Here is a 7,645-nt window from a genome sequence, read left to right on the forward strand (position 1 = left end):
AGGAGGAAGTTGAAGGACTCCCAGAACCAGATTCAGATCCCAGGGATCTAAGGGGTGGCGATAAGGAGGGACCAAATGCGCTACCCCTTGAAGAAAGGTACTGACCTGAGGGCGAGAAGCCAGTTGCTTCTGGAAAAAAATCGACAAGGCAGAAACTTGTCCTTTAAGGGTACTGAGAGCAAGACCCGAGTCCAGACCGTCTTGCAGAAAAGCAAGAACATTAGGGATTGAAAAGGTCAGGGGCGACCGATTATGACGGTCACACCAGGAAAGATAGGTCTTCCAGGTCCTGTGGTAAATGCTGGGGGAGGAAGGCTTCCGAGCATTAAGCATGGTATGAACTACCCTGGAAGAAAGACCCGATTTGGCTAGAATCAGGGATTCAAGCGCCACGCCGTCAAATACAGCTGTGCTGTATTCTGGTGGAATATTGGACCTTGCGACAGAAGATCCGGGTGGTCGGGAAGACGCCAGGGAGTGTCGCTGAGAAGTTGGAGGAGCTCTGGATACCAGGCTCTCCTGGGCCAGTCCGGGGCCACAAGGATCACCAGGATTCCCTCCGCTTTGATTTTCTGGATTACTCTCGGAATGAGAGGAAACGGAGGGAAGATGTAGGGCTGGCGAAACTGCGACCATGGAAAGACTAGGGCAGCGGAGCCGAGCGCTAGCGGGTCTCTCGACCGCGATATGAAGGGACGTATCTTGGCATTCATTCGAGACGCCATGAGGTCCACATCCGGGAGTCCCCAACGAAGAGTGATCTGATGGAACACTTCGTCGTGGAGGGACCATTCCCCTGCCGCTAGACCTTGCCTGCTGAGAAAGTCTGCGGCCCAGTTGTCTTCCCCTGGGATATGGGCAGCTGAAATAATGGGGATGTGCTTCTCTGCCCAAAGAAGAATCCTGGATACTTCCTTCATCGCTGCCTTGCTGCGAGTTCCTCCCTGACGGTTGATGTAAGCCACGGCCGTGGCATTGTCTGACTGGATCCGAACAGGGAGGCCCAATAGTAGGGGTTGACAATTCTTAAGGGCCAAAAATATGGCTCTTATCTCCAGAACATTGATGTGTAGAGAGCGCTCGGAAGGAGACCAGCGTCCCTGAACAGTGTGGTGGAGAAACACCGCCCCCCAGCCTATCAGGCTGGCATTCGTCGTGACTACCTGCCAGTGGACCGGGTGGAAGGACTTCCCTTGAGATAGGGATGAGGCTTGAGTCCACCAGATGAGGGAGCTGAGCGCAGACCGAGATAGGCGGACTGACCGGTCCAGGGAAGCTGGATTCTTGTCCCAGGAGGATAGAAGATCCAGTTGTAGAGGGCGCAGATGGAATTGGGCAAAGGACACGGCTTCTATGACCGCCACCATCTTGCCTAACACTCTCATTCCATTCCGAAGGGATGTGTGACGGCGAGAGAGGAGGGATTGGGCGGCCTGGATCAGGGAAGACCTCTTGTCCTCTGGAAGAAAAACCCGGGACTGAGCCATGTCTATCAGCATACCTAGAAAGGTGATGCGCTGATGAGGAATGAGGGATGACTTTTTGAAGTTGATAAGCCACCCTAGCCTTGACAGCGTGTCTAGGCAAATCTGCACGCTTTCTGAGCAAACGTGAAGAGAGCTCCCTTTGACAAGAAGGTCGTCCAAATAGGGAACGACCAGGATGCCTCTGGGGTGTAAAATGGACATGACGGCCGCCATGACCTTTGTGAAAACCTGAGGCGCAATGGCCAGCCCAAAGGGGAGGGCCCTGAATTGGAAATGACGGTGTCCTACGGCAAAGCGAAGGAACCGTTGATGAGAGACACATATGGGAATGTGTAAATAAGCATCTTGAACGTCTATGGAAGCTAGGAATTCTCCAGGTTCCATGGCGGCTAGTACTGCTCTCATTGATTCCATTCGGAAAGTTCGAATCTGTACGGATTTGTTCAGCCGTTTGAGGTCCAACATAGGGCGGACAGAGCCATCTTTTTTGGGAACGACAAAAAGGTTTGAATAGAAACCTTTGCCGCGCTGTTCCAGGGGCACTGGAATGATAACGTTTGCTTTCTGTAAAGAGGCTATGGCCTGAAATAAGGCCTGGCTTTGCGTTTTGGACTTTGGGAGACGAGAACGCAGAAACCTGTTGGCCGGCAGGGAATGGAAATCGATTTTGTAACCTGAGGTGACGATTTTTCGAACCCAAGCATCGTGAGTGTGGTCTAGCCAGATATCTCGAAAAAGCAGAAGCCGCCCTCCCACAGGAGTTGGATCTGCGGAATACCTGGCGTAATGCTGTGGGGGCCTGTACAGTGCGAGGTCCTTTGGGTTTAGGTTGCTTGGAGTGGGAACGCCAAGAAGAGCCCCTTGAGGGACCAGATCCTCGATCTGAGCGTTGGGATGGTCCTTGGGCCAATGGTTTTTTGGGGGGGCAGGCCGAAAAGACTGCCTGCGCCAAGAAGATTTTTTGAAATTTCTGGCTACAGGCCGCTTTTGTGGTACAATGGTACTTTTACCACCCGTCGCCTCAGATATGAGTTTGTCCAGGGATTCACCAAACAGACGAAGACCCTGGAAGGGAAGTGTGGACAGGGACTTCTTGGAGGCACTGTCCGTATTCCATATTTTTAGCCACAGAACCCTGCGGGCGAAGACAGCATTGGCTGCCGTTAGGGCTGACCAGCTAGCTGCATCTAGGGAGCCGTGAAGAAAATAATTAGAGGCGAGAGAGAACAAATCAAGGATCTCAAGAACCTCTGTAGGAATATTGCAAGGGCGAAGCCACATGCGCAGGTTCCTACTCCACACGCTCATAGCTCTTGCCACCCATGTCATGGCAAACAGGGGGCGCAGAGAGAAGCCCGAAACCTGGAAAATAGATTTGACCGCAGCCTCAACTGCGCGGTCAGACGAGTCCTTGAGAGACGCGTTGTCTGAAACAGACATAACCGTGTGTTTAGCCAGTCTGGATACTGGCGGATCCACAATGGGGGGAACCGACCTGGGCTTAACCATTTCCAGAGTAAAGGGATAAGCAAATGAAGAGGAGGATTTTTTATTAAACCTCCTATCAGGGTGATCCCACCGTTTAGATATGATTTGATGAAAAATCGGATCCGGGGCAAAGGACTTACGAGGCTTCTTGGCTCGCTTGATTGCCGACTGAGAAGTCGGATCCGAGGGCTGATCAGAAATCGTCAGAGAGTGATTGACAGCCGCTATTAAAGTGTCTTCCATATGCCTAGACTCAGAAGGGACATCTGATTCAGAGTCAGAGTCTCGGGAATCGTGACTACTAAAGGTCACGGAGCCTGAGTCAGACTGACCATCGTGTGAGTCAGACGAGGCGGAGCGGTCGCAATGGCGCCTTTTGGAGACAGCCTTTTTACTTACTGGGGATGATACACCAGACGAAGGCAGGCTCCTCTGAGGGAGCTGAGCCGGGGGAGGCTGTGGGAGCCAGTGGAAGGCAGAGATATCTGAGCGGCCAGGTCATCTAACCTTTTAGACATCAGAAGAGCCCATGCAGGGATAGCCTCATCAGATGGGGGTGCTGCCTGAACGGTGGCCGGGGCCGAACCCACAGACTGCACGAGCCCCTGGTCCGGCAACGCCTGTTGTGACATTGTAGTAGGGGCATCGCAGTCCCGGCAGAGTGGATAGCTTCGACCATTGGGAAACGAGCTTCCACAGGTGGTACAAGCATAGTACAGGTCCATAGAGGATTATTATTATTATTATTATTTATTATTATAGCGCCATTTATTCCATGGCGCTTTACAAGTGAAAGAGGGTATACGTACAACAATCATTAACAGTACAAGACAGACTGGTATAGGAGGAGAGAGGACCCTGCCCGCGAGGGCTCACAGTCTACAGGGAATGGGTGATGGTACAATAGGTGAGGACAGAGCTGGTTGTGCAGTGGTCTACTGGACTGAGGGCTATTGTAGGTTGTAGGCTTGTTGGAAGAGGTGGGTCTTGAGGTTCCTCTTGAAGCTTTCCACGGTAGTGGAGAGTCTGATGTGCTGAGGTAGAGCGTTCCAGAGTATGGGGATGCGGGAGAAATCTTGTACACGATTGTGGGAAGAGGAGATAAGAGAGGAGCAGAGAAGGAGATCTTGTGAGGATCTAAGGTTGCGTGCAGGTAGGTACCGGGAGACTAGGTCACAGATGTAGGGAGGAGACAGGTTGTGCATGGCTTTGTATGTCATGGTTAATGTTTTGAACTTGAGTCGTTGGTCAATGGGAAGCCAGTGAAGGGATTGGCAGAGTGGCAAGGCTGGGGAGTAGCGAGGGGAGAGGTGGATTAAGCGGGCTGCAGAGTTTAGGATAGATTGGAGGGGTGCAAGAGTGTTGGAAGGTAGGCCAGAGAGCAGGAGGTTGCAGTAGTCGAGGCGGGAGATGATGAGGGCATGCACTAATGTTTTTGCAGATTCTTGGTTAAGGAAAGCACGGATCCGGGAGATATTTTTGAGTTGTAATCGGCATGAGTTGAAGAGGGCTTGATGCCTGGGAAGCTTTATCACCCTTGCGGTTTTTACGCATGTCAGCAACAAACGTACATTTATACTGTGAGCCTCTAGCAGGATTACACTACTGTGGGTGAGGAGCTACTAGCAGTATTAGAAAGGGTTTGCTATATAGAGCTGGCATATACCAATAGTAAAGTGGCATACACTGCCAAACAGTCAGTATCTACCTGCAGGCACAGTCAGTATATACCGCTAAAAGCTGATATACACCGCCAGCCAGCAGACACACACCACTAGAAAGACAGCGATATACCATTGAGCAGAGCGGTATATAGTGCTGCACAGTTGCAGAGCCAAGGAGACGATCTCACCCGTGTCTGCTCCCCACATGTAATGGCGTCCAGTGTTCTCTGACAGCATGGAGGGGAGAGACGGCCCACTTGAGGGAGAAGCTTCTAGAGCAGTGGAGGGGGCGTTGCTAGAATGCAGGCCGAAGCCGGGAGCTAAATTTATGATGCTTCCCCGGGAACACGGCCTGCATCGACCCACCAGCGCCTCCTCAGGCGGCGGTTGGATGCAGGGGACGGGTACACGTCGTCTCCCTACCTGCTCTTGCTCCGTCTGAAGACGCGTCGGTCCTGGGATGCGGAGATCTCGGGGACGCATCTTCGGCTCAAGGCTAGCAGGTGCTCGGCTCTGCTTAGCCCTCTGGAGCTACCTCTGTGAGGTGCTTCCAGGGAGCCTGGAGGGGTACGCAGACCCTACCACTTGGCGCGAGGGAAGACTGACAGCTTTTGTACGCCAGATTTCCTCTGCCCGTAAGCGGGGGGAACAAGGGTGAGCGCACCCTGGTTTTGCCCCATAGTCAAAAATAGAATAAAATCACAAAGAAAAAGAAATAAATAAACAAAAAACATGAGCTGGCCTGGGGCTCAGGCCATACGTGTCAGCCTCCCTGCTGACACTAGAAAGAACTGAGCTAGTTCCCGCCTAGCTGGGGTTATATGCTGTGGGAGGAGGAGCTAACTCTTTTTTAAACCTAGTGTCAAGCCTCCCCTGGAGACACCATATAACCCACTGTCTGTGTCCCCCAATGAAAAGGCGAGAAAGGAATCCTTTATTTGGAATAAAAGACAAAAAACACCTAATTTACCTCTTTATTAATCCCCAACCAACAATCCAGGTCCGAAGTAATCCACACGACACTGTCAGCTCTGCTACATGAAGATCACAGGGAGCGCAGTAGAACACGAGCGCTGTTCCTCTCCACGTAGCATCTGAAGTGAGCCACGCTGTCACCAGAGACTTCAGTCTGCAATGCAGACATCAAGATTACCAAATCTGCCTATGTTTCTCATTAGAGCCAGTGGTTTAATGGTTAGAGAAGAAGCATTAGTTTATCAGTTCAAGTCCAAGCCGTCCCAGTAAAAAATTAAATTTATTTTAAATTACAATTATTATTTATTTATAATTATAATTAAATTTAATTATGCCTTGAGGGGAGGTTGATGGGGGTTGTAGTGCCTGCGGTGATGATGGTGGCGGTAGTGCCTGCGGTGATGAGTGCGGTACTGCCGGTGTTTGCCCGCCCATTCGCCCATCCGTCCGCCCATCCGTCCATCAATCCATCCGCCCGTCCATCAATCCATGCGCCCGCCCATCAATCCATCCGCCCGCCAACCAATCCATCCGCCCGCCCATCCATCCACCCGCCCATCCATCCATCCATCCTAGCAGCTGAACAATCTGCTTCTAGATTCTCTACTGCAGTATAGAGCTAAAGATTACCAAATCTGCCTATGTTTCTCATTAGAGCCAGTGGCTCAATGGTTAGAGCTCTCGCCTGAGAAGCTCTAAGTTCACAAATTCAAATCCTGGCTATCCCGGTAAAGAATTTAATTTAATTTTAAATTATAATTATTATTTATTTATAAATATAATTTAATTTAATTTAATTATGCACTGAGGGGAGCAGCCGGACATCAGCTGTGAGCCGCGGGACACACCTCTAAAATCGAAGCAGTTCACGAAATGAGGCTGCATTGCTCTCTCCTCTCTCTCTCTTCTCTCCTCTCACTCGCTCTCTCTCTCTTTTTTTCTCTCTCTCTCTTTCTCTCTCTCTCCTCTCCCTCTCTTTCTCTCTCTCCTTTCTCTTTTTCTCTCTCTCTCTTTTTATCTCTCTCTTCTCTCTTTCTCTCTCTCTCTTTTTCTCAGTCTTTTTTTCTCTCTCTTTCTCTCTCTCTCTGTCTCTCTGTCTCCCTCTCTTTCTCTCTTTCTCTCTTTTTATCTCTCTCTTTTTCTCTCTTTCTCTCTCTCTTTTTCTCAGTCTTTTTTTCTCCTTTTCCCTCTCTCTCTCTCTTTTTCTCTCTCTCTTTCTCTCTCTCTTTTTCTCTCTCTCCCTCCCTCTCCTGTCTCTTTTTCTCTCTCTTTTTCTCTCTCTTTTTCCCTCTCTCTCCTCTCTCTTTTTCTCTCTTTCTCTCTCTATTTTTCTCTCTCTCTCTTTTTCTCAGTCTCTCATTTTCTCTTTTTCCCTCTCTCTCTCTCCTCTCAAATTCAAATATGCTTTATTGGCAGGACCAAAATCCAATTAGTGTTGCCAAAGCAAGAGAAATACAGTAAGTAGGGTGGGAGGGGATCAGGGTTATGGGGAGTTAGGGGCACAATTTGGGCTCTGAAAGTCCATTTAGGGGCCTTATGTTCCCCTCAGCTTATGACATGTGGTGACATATTGGGCGGCGATCTCCACCATTGATTCCTCTTCCCCCAGTAGGATGCAGAGTTTCATCTCCTCGTCCATGGATGGAAAGTCCGGGGTATGAGTGGTAAGTTTCTGGAAGTGGGAGACCCTCACTGCTGAGTATTTGTCGCAGTGCAGCAGGAAGAGTGCCTCGTCCTCCAGAGCTCCCTGCTGACAGTGCTGGCACAGTCTGTTCTCCCGCGGCTTGTATGTCTGTTAATGGCGCCCTGTTTCCACCTCTAGGCTGTGGGCACTCAGTCTGTACAAGCTCAGGGTCTGCCTGTCTTTGGGGTGGCGTAACCTTTCCAGATATGGGGCCAGAGTGTAGTCCCTCTGCAGTGACCGGTAGATGGTGAGTTTCTGGGAGTTCTCTAATTCACTCTTCCAGTCGTCTATGTATTGCATCTTGCGGCTCTCTGAGATCTCTTTTATTTGGGCTTTTGTCAGAGTGT

Source organism: Anomaloglossus baeobatrachus, chromosome 3 (genome assembly GCF_048569485.1).
Source record: "Anomaloglossus baeobatrachus isolate aAnoBae1 chromosome 3, aAnoBae1.hap1, whole genome shotgun sequence".
Taxonomy (NCBI): Eukaryota; Metazoa; Chordata; class Amphibia; order Anura; family Aromobatidae; genus Anomaloglossus; species Anomaloglossus baeobatrachus.